Source organism: Ambystoma mexicanum, chromosome 8 (genome assembly GCF_040938575.1).
Source record: "Ambystoma mexicanum isolate Mex_15411 chromosome 8, UKY_AmexF1_1, whole genome shotgun sequence".
In the NCBI taxonomy this organism is placed as follows: Eukaryota; Metazoa; Chordata; class Amphibia; order Caudata; family Ambystomatidae; genus Ambystoma; species Ambystoma mexicanum.
This window is the reverse complement of record NC_090929.1, coordinates 424,552,115-424,571,655: the sequence shown is the minus strand read 5'-3', so window position 1 is coordinate 424,571,655 and position 19,541 is coordinate 424,552,115.

Here is a 19,541-nt window from a genome sequence, read left to right as displayed (position 1 = left end):
CACTGAAGCCCAGGTGGCAGCATCACAGATGTTGCGAATAGGAACACCCCTCTGCAGGGCAGTAGATGCAGCCAAGCCCCTGGTAGAATGGGCCCGCAAGCCAGCCGGAGGGTCCTTGCCCGCCAAGCGGTAACACTCCGAGATGGCCAAAATAATCCAGCGGGACAAAGTCTGTTTCGTCACAGCTTGCCCCAAGCGCTTACCAGCGTAACCAATAAAGAGTTGATCGTCCACTCTGACCCGGGACATGCGAGAAACATAAAAGCTCAAAGCTCTCCTAGGATCAAGCCTATGGAGCCTCTCCTCTTCCTTACCAGGATGCGGAGGAGGATAGAATGCCGGAAGAACAATCTTCTGGGCCAAATGAAATTCCGTCACTACCTTCGGAAGAAAAGAAGGACGAACTCGAAGGACAACCCTGTCCTTGTGAAATACAGTGAAGGGTGGCTTAACAGAAAGTGCCTGTAACTCACTCACTCTGCGAGCGGAAGTAACCGCAACTAAAAACACAGTTTTCAAAGTCAACAGCCTCAAAGGGCAAGAATTTAACGGCTCAAACGGAGCACCCATAAGAAACCTAAGAACAAGGTTCAAATCCCAACCGGGCACCAGGAAAGGCGACGGAGGGAACACATTAGTGAGCCCTTTCAGAAACTGTGAAATCAAAGGGATTTTAAAGTAAGAACATTCTTCAGATGAGCGCTTAAAGATGGACAGCGCCGCCAGGTAACCCTTAACGGTACCCACTTGCAAGCCCCTGTGGGCCAAAGAAAGCAAAAAGGACAGAACCATGGGGATGTCACATGCAAAAGGATCCACATTCTGAACTCTGCACCAGTCGCAGAACTTACGCCAACGGCAACGGTACAGAGACTTAGTTGCGGGCCTTCGGGCCGAAAGCAACACCTCCATCACGTCTTCAGGGAGGTCCCAATCCTTATACCTCAACCTTTCAGAAGCCAAGCGTGAAGGTTGAGGGATCCGACCTCTGGATGGAGAACCTGACCCCCCTCCCGTGAGAGCAGATCGTCTCGGTAGGGAAGACGACGTGGAGGGCAGATGGACAAGTCGAGAAGGTCCGGGTACCACGTCCTCCGAGCCCACGCCGGAGCAATGAGGATCATCCGGGAACCGAACTTCCGTAACCTCCGCAGCACTTGCGGGATGACGGGGACCGGAGGAAACGCGTACAGCAGCGGGAACGACCACTCCACCACGAACGCGTCTCCTAAGGCTCCTTTTGGAGGAAATTCCCGCGAGCAAAACCTTTCGCACTTCCGGTTGACACTGGAGGCAAAGAGATCCACTTGAGGGGTCCCCCAAAGGGCGAAGATCTCCAGGAGAATCTCCTGAGCCAACTCCCACTCGTGAGAGATCGTGCACTGCCTGCTCAGAGCGTCCGCCGTCACGTTCTCGACTCCGGCCAGATGAACTGCCGAGATCGAAACTTCCTGCTGGATGGCCCAGAACTCGAGCTGCATCGCCTCCCTGCACAGAGGAAGTGACCCTGCCCCCCCCTTTTTGTTGAGGTAGTGCATGGCCACTGTGTTGTCCGTCAGGATCAGGACATTCTTCCCTCGCACAGTCGGCAGAAAAGCCCTCAGGGCTAGCCTGACGGCCCTCAGCTCCAACAGATTGATATGGAGTCTGGACTCCGACGGAGACCAACGACCGCTGACTGTCAGCCCGTTGGCATGAGCTCCCCATCCCGTGAGGGATGCATCCGACACGATCGTCACCTCCGGCCAGGGAAGCCAAAACGGAGCCCCCTTCATCAAGTTGCCTTCGACGGCCCACCACAGAAGGTCCCGGGCGACCGAGGGCGGCACCTGAATCGGGTCCGACATCCTGCCGGAGGACTGCGACCATTGCATCTTGAGTGCCCACTGCAAAGATCTCATCCGCAGGCGAGCCTCTGGCACCAGAAGAATGCAGGATGCCATGAGGCCGAGCAACCTCAAGAACTCTAACGCTGGGAGCGTCTGGGCATGCTGAAACTTGCGCACCATCTGCTGAATGTGAAGAGCCCTCACCTGGGGAGGAAAACACTGCCCCAGGGAAGTGTCGAGCACTGCTCCGATGTACTGGAGCCTCTGCGTTGGCGTCAAATGGGACTTCTTTAAATTGAGGGAGAAGCCCAGCCTGTGAAGGGAGTGGCAGGCGACGGACAGATGATCCAGGACCTGCTCGGGAGAGCTCCCCCTGATCAACCAATCGTCCAGGTAGGGGTAGACGTGAATCCCCCCTTGCCTGAGATGCGCTGCCACCACCACCATGAGCTTGGTGAAAACCCTCGGGGCGGAGGTCAAACCGAACGGCAGGACCCGAAACTGAAAGTGCGAGTCGCCAACCGCGAACCTCAGGTACTTCTTGTGCTTGGGATGGATCGGCACATGGAAGTAAGCATCCTTGAGGTCGAGTGACACCAACCAGTCCTGAAGCTGAAGGGCCTGGAGGACTTGAGAGAGAGTAACCATCTTGAACTTGTCCTTCCTGAGGAGTTTGTTCAAACCGTGCAAGTCCATGATGGGTCTCAATCCCCCGTCTTTCTTGGAAATCAAAAAATAAGGGGAATACCATCCCTTGTTCCTCTCCGCTACAGGCACCAGTTCTATGGTGCCTTTCTCCAGCAGGGCTTGAATTTCCTGCGCAAGGAGCGGATCCGGACACTTCAAAGAGAGGTTCCCCGGTGGATTGTCGCGAGGCCTGTGCCGAAAGGGAAGACAGTAGCCGTGGGTTATGATCTCCAGAACCCACACATCCGAAGTAATGGCACGCCACTCTACAAGATGCTGCGCCAGCCTTCCCCCAACCGGCGAACCATGGGACAAGGCCTCATGACTGAGTAGGAGCGGCTGCGGCGTTACCTGAGGGCAAAGAGGCAACTGCCCGAGCGGCCTTGGCACCACGGGTACCCTGTCGTCCACCTCTGGTACCCCTGCGTTGGCCCCTTTGACTGCCAGCTCCTCTCGCTCTACCAAAGGACGAGTAATAGCGAAAGGAGCCACCCCTCCACTGCTGTCCCCTAGGACGAAAAGGCGGAGGTTGGCGAACTGCAGCGCCCAACGACTTCGCTGCAGCTTTTGAGGTCTGCAACCTCTCAAGGCTCTCGTCAGCCTTGCTGCCAAAAAGATGTTCACCATCAAAGGGCATGTTGAGGAGCCGGGACTGCACATCAGGAGCAAACCCCGACTTCCGCAACCACGCAAACCTGCGTATCACGGTGCTCGCCGCCATGGACCTACTGACGCATTCAGCTAAGTCCAAACCCGACTGAACGGACTCACACATGGCATCCTTACCATCCTGGACCAAAGCAAGGAAACCATCCCGTTCGTCCCCTTCGGGAATATGTTCAGCCGCTAACGCAACACAGTTCCACAGAGTGTGCGTGAAACGTGACAAGGCACAAATGGAGTTGGCCGCCTGAAGCGCCATACCACCAGAAGAAAACACCTTCTTCGCCCAGCCATCAAAACGTTTGTCGTCCCTATCAGGAGGGATGGTAGGGTACGACGCCTGCTTTGCCGGGGCCGTGGCCGCCTGCACCACCAAACTTTCCGGAGTGGGGTGCCTGGTCAAGTAGCAGGGGTCGCCACTGGCTGGACGGTATTTCCGCGACAAGGATCTGCCCACTGCCGGGAGACTCTCCGGAGCAGTCCAAGCCGCCGCCACCCTACGCTGTAAAGCCATATGGAATGGCAGAAGCAGAACCGGGTCAGATGGGGGACCAACATCAAGGATGTCCGTCAGATCATCCTGCACAAACTCCCCTGGGGGAGCAGACCATCCCAGATACTCAGACACCCTAGCCATAAGGCGCCGGTATGAGGAATCGGCATGGGAGCCAGGCTCATGCCGACCAAATTCCACCTCCGGAGAGGTGTCCAGACCACTAGCATCATGCAGCGACTGCCTCAATTCGTCAAATTGACTATGGCCCGAGACAATGTCATCCGGCACCTGACCAGGAACCAGGCCAACCGAATCCTCATCCGCCTCCGAAATATAATCCAAATGGTGGAAAGGCATCTGAGAGTGCCTGCTCTTAGCCAGAGCCTTCCTAGGGGGTACACCCGAGACACGGGGCACCTCCGACACGAAAGGCGTCGATGGCGTCGAGCGAATCGGCGCCGCCGTCGAGAAAACCGGCAACGGCGCCGAGAGGATCGGCGTCGACGTCGAGGAAATCGGCGTCGACGTCAGATGCAGCGCCTCCAATATCGGCGGCGTCGACACAGCCCTCGAAGCCGAAGCCCCGAGCGTGTCCCTCGACGACCTGAACGTCGACGGCTTCGACGACTTCCTCGGAGCCGGAGCCTCGAGAAAGCCTGTCGACGCCCTCGACGCCTCAGACGTCGATGTCTTCCTCGAAGACCTCACAGGTGCACACGGTCTCGATCGCGTCGAGGACCGGGACCTGGAACGGGTACGGCGAGAACGAGCCTCCTTGTCCGAGCGGGACCTCTCCCGTGACTCGTGCCGACCACTCTTGCGAGCGGCGTCTCTCGACCTCACACGGCCGACCCCACTCGGGGGCGCGGACGGTTGAGTACCCTGCGACTCAAGAATCGCCAACATTTTCTTCCCGAAGGAAGCCCATTCCTCCGGCGTCGCACGGCTGGTGGGATAACCGACGTGCCGGGCAGAGTCCTCGGAAGAGGACCTGGAAGGCGACCGGTGACTGCGCTTCCGAGAACGCCTCGAAGAGGCAGAGGAGTGGCGAGACCGACTCCTAGAAGAAGACCGACGAGACCTCCGACGATGACGCGGAGAGTCACCCCTCGAATCATCCGTCGAAAGCCCCGCCGACTTCGACTTCCGGGGCTTGGACACCCGACCTACCGACAATTTCTTCTTACGTTCGCGTAAGGCCTTGGAAGTGAGCGACAGGCAGTCGACACAGTCATCCGTGTCGTGGGCCTCCCCGAGGCACCAGAGGCAGGCGTCGTGCGAGTCAGTCACCGACATCTTGGACCCACACACCCCGCACTTCTTGAAGCCCGGACGCGGGGTTGAAGACGAAGCGGAAGACATCGCTGCGAAGGAATATTCACAAACGAACAGGCTCGAAGAACCAGAAAGAACAGAACTCCAAAGAGTCGAGGCTAGAACCGAGAAACACGAAGCAACACGTTCGCGGAAAAAACGGAACTGAGGCTACTGGCGTCGTGCGTCCTACTTATCACATCGGATGACGTCGGACGTCGGAGGAGGTCCTCGACGGCGGCGCATCGACGTCATCGACGCAGGACGCAGACGCCGAAAAAGTTTCCGAAGCAGCACAGCTGTGGTGATTACTGTCATAGATATGGAATACGTCGGAGGACCCAATCCCCTCGAAATACAGTTACAGGTAAGTAACTAAGACTTCCTCCTCGGATTGGTAAAGAGCCAGCGCCATGCCCATGCTGACGACACTATCCTTATTGATTATACGCAAGTCGGATTGCATCGTTCTATCAACACTTTATGATCTTATGCAGCATCCAACAATTTGGGTATTAATACGTATAAAACCAAAGTCATGGTGATTGGTAGTAAGTCTTGCTGTTTACTTGGAAACTAAACAATTCCATTCAAAGTGGTTGAATGTTCTATATTTGGGCTTCCCTTTCTGGGCTTCACCAACTTATTCCTACTATGGCGAGTACATAACACATATTCTCAGGAAGTGGTTGCTAATAAAGCGTATTGTTGCCAGCTCAGGCAGAAACAAATTGGAAGGCCTTATACCAAATCAACTGCACTAGCATCATCCCAGAGCTGACCTATGGGCTCAAACTCCTTTCAGAACAGTATGTGTGCTGGTTGGACAAGTTTGAGGGGAAAATTCTAAGATCTGGTTTGCCTGTATCAGGTGCAACCCCGGTGGAGGCACTTGGGTGTGAGCGAGGCCTTTATTCGCTTCGATCCAACTGGCTCATAAAACAGTGTAAGCTATACCCATCATTATTAATGGTTACACCAGATAGTAATACCTTATTGGGGCTATTTGTCTAAATTAGGTACAGAACATCTTTTTCTTATCGGCACTGGCTGAGACTGCCCTTCAGCATTTTTTTGTAAAATCTACTTTCCAGTGGATAAGATGCTGGAAATGCCGGACTTCTTAAATCAATTTAAAAAGAAAACCTGGGCATCGGACTGCTCAGATGACATTCATAAACTAAGCAATAAAAGGAGATATTGCAAATATAGTCAGCAAAGCTTTAATATTGGCGGTCTCTGTTCCTATCTACTTAAAATGTGTGATGGGAAAATGAGGCAGTTCATTTCCTACCCTCCGCCTAAACATCCTGCCCACTTATGAATACATTGGTAGCTGGTTTGGCATACCTTATGAAACTAGACTCTGTTGGTTATGTCATGGCGTGTTGAAGACTAACCGCCATATACTAACTCAATATCCCCATTTAAATTAATATCTGAAGGCTTACACCTCTTTCATTAGATGCCCTGAGAATATACAGGAAGATCAATTTTGGAGCACTTTGTGTGGAACTACTTCATTGGATATACAGGGGCAGGGTATGATGTATGGAAAGAGGCAGTAATGATGCTTGCAGGGCCTTTGGCCTAAATGGTAATGAACTAGATCATCATTTAAGGCACTATTACCTGGTTTTAGCAGTTCTTATATCAATGTATATTTACACACAATTTTTAGAACCGCATCCAGCACTGTGCGCCGTGTTCACCAAGCACTTTACCCATTAGTGAGTACATTGATCTTATGAATCTTGAATATTATATATGTCTGTGTTTCTTGATCTTAAACTATTGCATATCGTATGTTTTAATGTATCATTTATTCTGGAATTGTGAATGTAATATTAAACTGTGCTTAAGGTTTTTTTGTTAACCACATGCACTTTAAATACATTAAAAAAAAAGAAATTACTGTGACTGTTCTCAGTCTTGAATATCAATACTGTATTGTATTATTGTACTGTGTCTAGGGTTCCCTTCTCTCCCCACGCCCTAACCCAATATGTATAGTGTCTGTCACCAGGTAATGGGCTTACACTTAGTAAAAAAAGTATATGTGTAAATACAGCAATGGTTTGTAAAGATCCTACCCACTCCTAATACTGTGCATTATGTTTCAACTCAAAATACTTATTTGACCTAATATATGTTCTAGGTTTGATTTGAAAACAAAGGGCATCTTTTCAGTATACTTGTTAGTGTATTCTTTGGGGTGGACTATTAGGAAGACCTGTACTTCAATAACAGCCTTCCTCCCTCGAGTTAGGCCTGAATAAGAAGCCTCATCTACCATTAGTGATTTGGTATTTCCTTTTGATTGGAACCATGTGTTACTGATTGTTTAGATGGTAACACACACTATACAATGCACCCAGCGTCTTCTCCCCTCAAACTAATACAACACTGATGTGGTCCTGCAATCTAGAATTTAAAAATTAGTTGCCCCCCCCCCCAAAAAGCCAACTCGGCAAGATCATGCATTTTCTTTTCTTTAAATGACTTCTTAAGCTGTACTTTCCAGCTCACTGCTAAAAGGGGTAGGCAGTATGGGCACAAGTTACTGGACCAGGGGAGCTATCACCAAGGTTGCATGCCAAGCACCGAGTTGTAAAGGTCTGCACAAACTGCATCTAGACTAGGCATACTGCTCCACAACAACTGTAGGTTTTTCATGAATAAGAATAAAGTGTGCTCTCGCACCATTAATCAGGATCAATAAAGTTGGTGAAGCCCCTGTGCATGGAACTTCTTACAATGGACCCAGTGTAGTCGTAAGGGAACACTGAACCCTCTACATAGATTGCACAAAAAAGTATTTGTATGTCTTGATTTTATCCTCAAAATGACTTGCATCTTACTGGTGGACTTTCAGAGAGCTGAAGCACGTGATCGGGACTAAAGAAAGTAGTAATTGGAAATAAGAAGGCTCACTCATAGGTGGTTCCTCTTCAGAAGGGGCAGTCCCCTGCAACAGATTTTACTGTAGTTCTAAATTTAATAGTAATGGTTTTTAAGAAACTGTGTTAAACAGAGTGGGCACTAGAACATTGAATCAATCTGCGCTGGTACGGTTAAGATACAATGATAGTGCTTTAGAATAATGTTGGCCCCCTGCTGTGTGTGTGTTAGGGTAAAAGGAGAGGTGGTGCCCACCAAGCTCATGGTTAAAGCTAGAAGAGAGTGACTTAACTACGCTGGGGCAAGATGGGGCTTAATATTCTTGTTTAAATACGAGTCATGGAAAGAACATAAAGGGACATATACATTGGTTAATGCTCAATCCTTTTTGTAGAACATAGTTTTGGACAGTGTACAAGCAGAACAGCCAACACGTGTTTGTGAATCCCAGAAAGGAGACACTAACTCAATAGGAACATTCAAATACTCATACGAAAAGACCATAGTTCCCATAATTAAGTTATTACATGTCATCAATTCAATCATCAAAAGTTCCATTGCCAGAAATTATATGTTTTAAAACAAGTTCCAAGAATAATCATGGAACAGGAGAACAAGAAAAGGGAAGAAATTCATATGTCATGGCAATCATATTAAAAAGTAGTCTTGCGCCAAAAGTTAGCGAAACCTACCCTAATGCGTGAAAATTGTTCCAAATGGACTGTATGTATAGGCTGGTTATCCTCAGATTATATCAAGGGGAACTGTAGCTAGAACTCCACGATCAGGTAAATTGACAATTGGAATGGCGATAAGTCACCTGCATAGAATTTAAACCATAGACCGGAAATTGGCTAAATCAGCATAGATGACACTAGAAAGTTGTGTGGCATCTGCATCACAGAATCGAAATGATGGCAGCAATCTTAGTAAGTACTGACATTGAGAAGGACTTAAAATATATGCAAGCCTTTAATTACAATAAAAAAGAAACCAAGTGTTTGTGTGTTGGAATGAGGTGTTCATACAGTGGGAGTTCCAATTTGTGATAATTATTAATAGGTATCTCAACAATTATAAGACACGATGCACACATGTGGTTGAAGTAATGGTATGGTATACCAAATTCGCAGGGACAAAAAGGGCCTGGTGATAAATCAATTATTCCAATAAAGAAACCAACAATTCTAATTGTGCATGCAAGCACATGTTTAGAGTAAAAAGCCAAGTGTGGAGGTATGCCGTATCTGGACAAGTTCAAGGTGGAGAGGCGCTAACAGGGGTAACAGATTGATCTTTGTCTTTCAGAATTCTAAACGGGACAATCAATGTCCATACTTGTACGGACAAAGTGAGAGATAGATAACCTGAACAAGTCAGAGATAAACTTACCTGGTTAACCGGCTGTGTCAGTTTAGGTTAGATTTTCATACTAAATCTCCGACCTGTGAGATCCTCAGCACTTTTTGCTGGACGTGAGTGAGTGGGAACCTTTCTCCCCCCTTCTTTTACTCTTTTTGAGGTGTCCTTTTTTGCAAGCCTTTTTTATGACTCTACATACTTGGAAATATACTTTCCTATAACATTTTGGGCATCTGCATTTTGCTATCGCAGTAAACAGCACTTTCTGTGCAGTGTTGCTGGGGTGCCCCTAGGGCTCCCCTTTTATTTTCTCTTGGGTTCCTTGTGTGAACCACTGTTCCCAAGGGTAGAAGGATACTGGTTATCCTTTCTTCAATCCCAATAGTGAGATCAGCACACACTACCTTATGTGGAGCACTGAGGAGATGCATAGTATCCCCTTTCTCACAGTTGCTGTAACTTTTCAGCTGCAGTTACTTACCTTGCAGAAAACATGTTCTCAAGGCCTGAAAACATAATTGGATCAAACTAGAGTAGCGTATATGGAAGAAGGTCTCGAGCCTTCCTATGTCTCTCCCGATGGCTCATTTACGCAACGAGCTAGGCCTGCAATTTGTGCGAGCGCATTTGGACTGGAGGATTGTTGCACTACCCAGGCGGAACTCACTTAAGCCTGGTTTAGGAGTCCACCTGAATGAAAGCAACTGTGACTTTCTCTCTACCCTGAAACAAGACGCGTGCAAAATACCCATAGCATGTGATCAATCAGAAAAAGCTCCAATTGAAAATCCCATGAAAATTAAACTGGCCCTAATGAGAATGGACAGGATATTGAACAAAGAGACTTTCAGTGAAATTGAGTATTTTTGGGCATTTCTGCTCTTGAGTAAACCTAGAGGTTTTGTTCTACCCTATAGGTGGCAATTTCCAAACGCAAGACGGAGATCAGAACTCCTAAGATTTTGTCTAAACGTAGTCGTCGCTAAAGAAATTCTGAGAATACTTAAGAGGAACCTCATGAGGGTAATTGTGATCTTTGTGGGGATGGGATGACTCAAGATTTGAAACATTTATTGATTGCCTGTAGAGCGACAAAGGCATTTAGGTCTAAGTATTTTGAATGTTTTGTGCATAATAATGAACGTTTGGACACAGAATTTTGGTCAAGATTATCAGCTGGAAATGAAACCTTTTTATCTCTGGATTGGTAAATGAACTAGACTGTTAAATTACAACTATGATGTGGCTGTATTAAGATTTATACTGTGGACATAAGCTAAGGAACAAGTTACTTACCTGTAACTGTTGTTCTCCAGCATGGGTCTGGCATGGATTCACATGCTCATGAATATTCCCCGTCGTCAGGCTGGGAATCCTCGGTAAAGAAAAAACCAGTATCAGTTTCGTTTCTGATCTGTCTTTCGTAGTAATAACCAATCACTGGTCTCTGCGTCATACTGACCACAGCCAATGACTGCCCTCTACCTAAGCACCGCCTCTGGCAGCCATCTTCAGATTTGGAAGCACGTGAAGTGGCAGTATGACCAAGTGAAGAGCCGCAGAGGGGTAGGCGGGAGGGTTCGCATGTGAATCCATGCCAGACCCATGCTGGAGAACAACAGTTACAGGTTAGTAACTTGTTCCTTCTCCAGCATGGGGTCTGGCATGGATTCACATGCTCATGAAGAATACATAGCAGTACACACATGCACAACCACGGGAGGTGGCAAAGGCTCAACATTAAGCATCACATCAACTCAACATTAAGCATCTTACCTCCTCACCAGGCTCACCTCAGGCGAACAGGTTGCGCAGCACTGCTTGGCCGACCCTGGACTCCTCCCTGGAATCCCGGTCGACGCAGTAGAATTTCGTGAAGGTGTGCGTCGACCTCCACGTAGCAGCCCTGCATATGTCCAGCAGGGGCACACCAGATAGAAATGCCGTGGTAGCTGCGATCGCTCTGGTGGAATGGGCTCTCGGACGGCCAGGCAGCGGTCGGTTTGCCAACCGGTGACAGCACATGATACAGCCGGAGAGCCATCTGGAGATGGAAGCCTTCGAGAGAGCCTTCCCCTGATTGACAGGTCCAAAGTTCACAAAGAGTTGTGACGTCTTCCGAAAACCCTTCGTGCGGTCCACGTAGAACTTCAGCGCTCTAGCTACATCCAGCGAGTGCAAAGTCCTCTCAGCCGGCGACGAAGGCGACGGGAAGAACACAGGTAACACCAAGGGTTCGTTGAGATGGAAGTCCGACGGTACCTTGGGCATGAAGGAGGGGTGCGTCCTGAGCACTACCCTCCTGTCGTGGAAAATCAAGTACGGGGCCTTGCAGGAAAGGGCCTGGATCTCTCCCACTCGTCGTGCGGAGGTGATGGCCACAAGAAAAGCTGTTTTCCACGATAGAAACTTCAACGGGGCCGAGTGCAGAGGCTCGAACGGAGGTCCCATGAGCTTGGTCAGCACCACGTTGAGCTCCCACGCCGGGGCCGGAGCCTTCACCGGCGGGAACGATCTGAACAGTCCCTTCATGAACTCTTTCACCAGACGATGAGACCACAAGGACGCCCGCCCCGTGGTTCTGGTGTATCGGGAGATCGCAGCAAGATGAATCTAGATGGACGCGTGTGCCAGACCAGCTTTGGCCAGCGTCAGCAGGTACGGCAGTACTTGGGGAGCCGTAATCCGTAGAGGGTTAATCTTCTGTGCGTGGCACCAGACAGAGAACCTCTTCCATTTGTGTCCGTAGCATTTAAGAGTCGAGGACGCCCTGGCCTTTGCAAGAACCTCTCTGCAATCGGCCGGTATGTCGTATCCTCCAAACTCTAGCGCTGCAGGAGCCAGGCCTGCAAGTTCAGCGACTTCGGGTCGTGGTGGAGGATGGCGCCTCCTTCCCTGGAGAGTAGATCCGCGTCCGCCGGCAGCTTGATCGGCGGGGACGCTGACAAGTCCAGAAGGTCCGGGAACCATATCTGCCTCGGCCACGCAGGTGCGACGAGGATCATCCTGCACCGTGACCTCTTGAGCTGGTTGACGAGCCGGATTAGCAGAGGCAAGGGAGGGAACGCGTAGAGGAACAGGCCCTCCCAGGGGAACGAGAAAGCATCGCCCATGCTCCTCGTCTGGGGAAACCTGCTGGCGAACCTCCGGCACTTGGTGTTCGTCGCCGTCGCGAACAGGTCGATCTGGGGTGTGCCCCACCGTCGGAAGAGGCGATCCACCAGATCCTGCCGTAGTTCCCACTCGTGGCACGAGCGCAGCTCCCTGCTGAGTGAGTCGGCGATGGTGTTTTTTATCCCTGCCAGATGAAACGGCACCAGAAAAATCCCTTGGGCGACGGCCCAATGCCACAGGTCCTGCGCCTCCTTGGATAGCGCTGGGGACCTGGTTCCGCCCTGTTTCCTGATGTAAAACATGGTGGTGGTGTTGTCGGTGAATATCCTCACCACCTTGCCCTTGAGGGACGGAAGGAAGGACCTGAGGGCCCAAAACACTGCACGGAGCTCCAGGACGTTGATATGCAGGGACTTTTCCGTCGGGAGCCAGAGTCCCCTTGCGTGCAGATTTTCGGTGTGCGCTCCCCACCCTTCCAGGGAGGCATCCGTGGTCACAGTCTCCTGGTGGGCTGGGGTCTGGAAGTCCATGCCCGCCGTCAGATGCGCGCGGGTGCCCCACCACCGTATCGCTCGTCGGAAACTCTCGTCGAGCTTGATCCTTTCCTCGAAGCTGCCCGTCGTCTGGATCCAGCGCGCATCCAGGAATTCTTGCAACGGGCGCATCCGGAGCCTGCACATGGGAATGAGGTAGATGCAGGAAGACATCATCCCGAGGAGGGACTTGATGGACCTCACTTTGGCCGCGTCGGCCACCAACATCCGTTGCACCTTGCCCAAGATGGTCCTGGTCCTCTCCTCCGACGGGGAGGCCAGAAGGGACACCGTGTCGAGCCTCGCTCCCAGAAACAGTGCGACTTGCGCGGGCACCAGGTGGGATTTGGCGTAGTTCACGGAGAATCCCAGGTCCGTGAGGAGTTGGACGGTCCTTGCCGTGTGGACCACGGCGAGCTCCCTCGTCTTGGCGCGGATGAGCCAGTCGTCCAGGTAGGGGTAGACGTGAATCCCCTCGCGGCGCAGCTGCGCCGCCACCGGTGCGAGGCACTTGGTGAATACCCTGGGTGCCGACCGTAGTCCGAAGGGAAGGGCTTTGAACTGGTAATGACGCCCTTGGACCACGAATCTGAGGAATTTTCGGTGCCCCTTTAGGATGGGAATGTGGAAGTAGGCATCCTCCAAATCCAACGACGATAGGAAGTCTCCTTCCTCCAGCTGACCCAGGACGTGCTGGAGGGTGACCATCCGGAACTTCTGCGCCTTGATGAACTTGTTCAGACGTCGCAGGTCTAGGATGGGGCGCCATCCTCCCGTCTTCTTCTTCACGAGGAAGTATCTCGAGTAGACTCCGGAGCCCCGAAGCCTCTTTGGGACGAGTTCGATGGCGCCCTTTCTGAGCATCGCCTTTACCTCCAGGAGAAGTTGAGGGACGTGAAGTTCTTTCCTGGCCACGGGGGGGACGCGCGGGCACCTTCTTTGAAACTAGAGCGCGTGGCCCCGGGCCAGGGCGTCCAGCACCCAACGGTCGGTGGAGATGGACTCCCACACGCCGACGAAGCCCGCTAGCCGGCCTCCCACCAGGGTGCTTCGGTGGGGGCCCGACCCCACGGCCGGTTCAATCCTGCTTGGACGCAGCCTTGCCGCCTTGACCTCCTTGGCGACGACGGCGGGGTCCGCTAGACTTGCCTCGTCCTCTGTAGGCCTCTTGCGACGACGAGCGGGCCGCTTGACGGTAGGAAGCGAAACCGCCGCCGGAACCTTTGGAGGCGCCCTTGCCTCCGCCGCTCCGAAAGGGCGTCCGTCGTTGCTGCAGGACTCCAAGGGCCCGGGCCGTCTCAGTATCCGCCTTGATGGCCTGAAGGGAATCGTCCACTGTCTTCCCAAACAGGTTGTTCCCGTCGAAGGGCATGTCCAGGACTCTGGTCTGTACGTCCTGCCGGAAGTCCGTAGCTTTGAGCCATCCACGACGTCGAAGGCAAACGCCGTTGCCCAGCTGGCGGAACCCAGTGTCGGCGATGTCCGTCGCCACGGTGATGGCGTGGTCCGAGGCCACCTCACCTTCCTGCAGGATCTCCAGGGCCTCCGCCCTCTTGTCGTCCGGCAGAAAATCCAGCAGGGGAGCTATCTTGTACCAGAGCTCCCTGTCGTAGCGGGCCACGATAGCCAAGGCGTTGGCCGCTTTAATCGTCGTCGCTGCCGACGAGATGACTCTACGTCCCATAGCATCCAATTTCTTTCCCTCGCCGTCCGGCGGGGAAGTCGATGTGGAGGCCGCACCCCCCCCCCGCTTTCTTCCTGGCTGCCGCGGAGACGACGGAATCTGGGGTAGGCTGCGCCCGGAGGCATAGGGGGGCCGTGTCCGGGACCCGGTACTTTTTCTCGTACCGGTCTCTTCTAGCTGGCGTCGTGGAAGGGTTCTTGAGGAGGGAAAGGCCCTCATCCCAAATGTCGTCCAACAGAGGCACTGCGAGGACCGTCTTCCTCTTGGCCTCGCGCCGCTGATAAAGGAAGCCTTCCTTTTTCTTCTCCTCAGGGCAGAGTTGGAAAAGCTCGGAAGCCCTGGAGATCATGGAGTGGAAAGATCCGATCTCGTCGGGCGGAGAAGCCCTGGTGGGAGGCGACGACGGAAAATCCTCGTCGTATGCCTCGTCGTCCGTACCCGTCGCTGCCGTGTCAGTCCCCGTATCATCCCCTCGGGTGGACGGGGAGGAGGGCTGGACGGGGCGCGACGGTTGAAAAGGAGGTGGTGGATGGATCCTTCTTTTCTTGGTAGGGGGAACACCAGAAGGTCCCGGTTCTGGATCCCCCGACGGGAGAGGTTCCTCCGTCGGTAACGGTAGCCTCGTCCTTATCTCGGAGCATAAGGACTGTATGGCCAACAAAATGGCCGCCGAGTTGTCTTGCGGCGCTGGCAGAGGGGAGTCCGACGGGCGAGCAGGGGCCCCGTCGGTATCCTCGACGATGTCGTTGTCACCTGCGTCGGGGTCCATTCCGACGGGCTGGCCTTCTTCCACGCCTAGGCCGTGGCTTAAGACCTCGATCAGCTCCTCTTCTGAGGTTGAGGCCGAATCTACGACGACGCCCTGCCCCCCCTTCTTCCCCACGGAGGGTTTCACGGGGGTCCCATCGATGGGCACAAAAGAAGACTCCCTCCGAGGAGGCAGGGAGATTCTGGGCCCGGAGGTCGCCACCACTGGTGCAGCCACCACAGGCTGAGCCAGGGCCGCCGCGACCGTTTCGATAGAGGGCTTGGTCGGATGGATCAAGGCCTTCACCACCTTAGGTGCGCTCACCGCCTTATCCTTGAGGGAGGGGGCACTGCCACGCTCCTCCTCTGCCTTAGAGCTCGACCGGGGCCTCTCCAGGAGCTTCGCCGGGTGCTCGGCCTTCCTCTTACCCGACCCAGAGCGTTGGCTCGTGGTTGATGGTGCCGGGGAGGGTGCGCCCTGCCTGGCGCCCGTAGAGCCCGACCGTTCGGCGCTCCCGGTGCCAGCGGACTCGCGGTGCTTGGCCTTATGTTGGGCCCCCGTCGCCAGGGCGCCCTCAAAGGTCTTAGAAGACCGCTCGGATTTCTTCTTCTTCTCGCAAGACGGGCTCTTACCCTCCAGCCAGTTGGCGAGACGTTGATGGCGGTCCTTCATGGTCCGTTCCGACATGTTGCCGCAAAACGCACAGTCCTTCTCCACGTGCGTCTTGTCCTCATGAAGGCAGTAAAGGCAGAAAGAGTGTTCGTCCTCCTTAAAGACGTTCTGCAGCTGGCATCCAGGGCAGACCCTGAACAGCTTTCCGGGCGTCGAGCTTCCCTTCTCCTGGGCCATCTCCGAGACCGGGCCTGAGAAGCTTCTGGAGTCTTCCGAAGTGTAGCTCGACGAAATCTTCACCCTTGAGGGGCACAGATAAATCCGACACGGGTCCCCGTTGATCGGATGTAGGATCGGTGGAGCTTGAGGCTCTTTTGACCGAAAGAATCGAAGTTTTTTGTGAAAAAGCGCGAAAAATAGCACTAACGCTCGAGAGCAATAGCACGAGGATCCCAACACATGAACGTGCGGTAAAAATCTGAAGATGGCTGCCAGAGGCGGTGCTTAGGTAGAGGGCAGTCATTGGCTGTGGTCAGTATGACGCAGAGACCAGTGATTGGTTATTACTACGAAAGACAGATCAGAAACGAAACGGATACTGGTTTTTTCTTTACCGAGGATTCCCAGCCTGACGACGGGGAATATTCATGAGCATGTGAATCCATGCCAGACCCCATGCTGGAGAAAGATGTGTTGATACATTTTTAAGGATGAATTGTATGTACATTATTTTAAATGGTTGATGTATGTTTGTAATTGTGAAAAGTTCTATTCATGGCTAAATACATTTAAATAGCTCAACAACAAAAAAAAAGATTGCATCCCTTCTCCCAGCAACATTCTGTTGGAGTTACTTACCTTGCAGAAGACATGTTCAAGGGTAGAGTATCCTATCTACATTTTATATTGTGAGGGCAGCACACCCCACCTTATGTGGAGTGCTGGGGGAAGGGTTACTCTGTATCCCCTTTTCTCACTGCTCCTTAACATTTCTGTTACAATGACAAACTTATTATGGCTGGTGGCAGAGGATGCGTCATACTGACTTGTGTCATTTATAATTGTAGGCACTCAAACCAGCTGCGGTAATGCACAGAAGGGTCACCATTGATCTAGAGTAGTGGCTTCTTTCGTTTTTCACCATTTTTAGTGTGCTGGTCGTTTTCTCGGTTCTTGTCGCGCCGCAGAAGGGGAGGTACTGGTTCGATTCTTTTCTTCAGCGTCGCTCCAGAGTGTCTGTGAATATAGGAAACGAGGGAGGAGTATGAAACTCTGCAGCCCTTTGTCTTCTGGCTTTCCTGCCTGCAACCAGATCTAACTTTTGAATTCCCCAAAGTCTGAATGTAGCATGTGTGCGGATTGGCTGGGTTCCTGGATAAATGGTCTGGATCTGAATCCGATGAGGATGAAAAGACGGCTGTAGCTGATTCCAGCGGCCAGAGATGCCTGTTGTGTCACTGCTGCCTGCGCTGACCACTTCTTCCACGCGACAGAAGTCCCGAAGACAACTAAGACCCTTAGGTTGGTGGGACCAACCAGTCTCAAGAAGACCTGCATTTCGAGACATCCCACGACTAGCTGTGAAGTTCCTGGGCTGCAAACAGCCAATACACTAGGACCTTCTGCAAAGTCTTCCCATGAAGGAATTTCACTGAAACTATGGTAGACTCCTGCGGGACCTCCAGAAGCAAGAGTCCACTCATTGAAGTCCCCTCACAAGACTGCTGGACCGAGATTGCGAGGCAAATCGATCAGACGACAGCCGTTCTACATCTGGTACCTTGAAAAGGGCGCCAAATCCACAGAGCTGCGAGAAGCACCAAAGAACCCTTTGTTGGAACCTTTTCTGTCGACTGCTGCTGCAAGTTCCCATCCAGTGTCCAGTCTTTCGTCACCACGACCAAAAATCCAGAGACGGGTCCTGTGCTGCTGCATCATGAAGGCGTCGATCTGAAAACTCTTCTTCACTGCAGAAGTACTGTATGGCTGAGGATAATACTTACCTAAAGTCTTGTGTCGCTCCTGTGTGGCTAGGGTGGTAATTCGTGTAGTTGGGAGTTCACCCAAACTGTTCGTCCAGCCCTAATGCTGAAATACATTCTGGCAGCCTTCCACAAAGTCCCTGAGCACTTTCAACTAACGTCTGTACGTGTTGGACGAGAAATCCTCTGGAACTCTGACTTTCCTCCACCTTGTTCTGACCGGCCTACTGCTGCCCACTGGACCACTGGTGGCCCCCTTCTGCCTCGGATATCGCTCATGCCTTAAAATAGGGAAGGACTTCTAAAGTATAAGGCCTCTTACTGGAAAATAGAACAAGTGTTGCAAAGTACTTACTTGATATGTGTTAGTGCTGTAACTGTGACGTATTCTATTTCAGCGATAACCAAAGTTTTTACTTACCTGTGAACTGCTTACAGACATTCTGAAAAGTACACACAATTATGTACTTACCTTTGAATTGTGTTCCACTATTCTAGAAAGTAACCACTATTCTAGAAGGTAACAGAGTTGATATTACTGTATTATTCTTGAAACTGAATAAGTGCAACAGTGTATTAGCAATGGGGTTTTACTCACCTTGAATAGCATACTGCCATTCTAAATGTGTAATACTGAGTTCTTACTTATCTTTGAAGTGCATACTGTCATTCTGAAAATTCATACGTTATTGCTGATTTTTGAAGTGTTCCACTACTCTAGAAAGTAATGCTAGTGCAACTGCATATTCCTGAAACAGAGCAAGTTACATGTGTTGCAAAGAACTTCCTCTCATTGTAGGTCAACTGTATTATTACTGAAATAGAGTAAGTTACTTAGTATTGTAAGGTTCTTGCTTGTAACAGGGTGGGTAGCTATATTATTCTTGAAACTGAATAAGTAACAGTTTACTACCAATAGTGTCTGCTTACCTTGAATTACATACGGTCATTCTAAAAGTCTACAAATGTGGTTTTATTCCCCTTGAATAGCATACTGCCATTCTAAATATGTAACACTAGGTTTTACTCACCCTGAACTGCATGCTGCAATTCTAAATAAGGTTGATACTTTGGTTTACTTACCATCAGTAGTGTGTTGGTTTTCATAATTGTTTCCGACTTATAATAGTGCTTACCTTTCTAAAGATTTCTCTTTTCCTATGTATATATATCAAATAACCCATTATTTTTACAAGACATCAGTGTTTCTTTGGACCATATGTATGCTACAAGTTCTTTGTACCCCTCTACAGCCCTCGCCCCTCCTAAGATAAGCATGGGTGCTCTGTCATTGCTACCCTAATATCATGTGGTACAACCTTATACTAAAAGTTGGAGTTTCTATATTGCCCAAAGTATAGTTTTATAAAGTCCTTTAGAACAAATGTCCTAACAGTCTGGCCCGTCTTTGAGAAGCCTTTCGGCGTTGATCTGCTAATGCAAGAATCGCCATTTTGTGACGGCATTATAAGACAAAATGACATTGCACGTAGTACGTGGCGTCATAAGTAAACAAACGTGCGCTCCTTCCTCGCGAGCAACCTTTTATGTTTAAATAAGCTTTATTGTACAAGTTAAAGGAACCCAGAGACTAGTCTTTGCCATCTCCCTTTTTT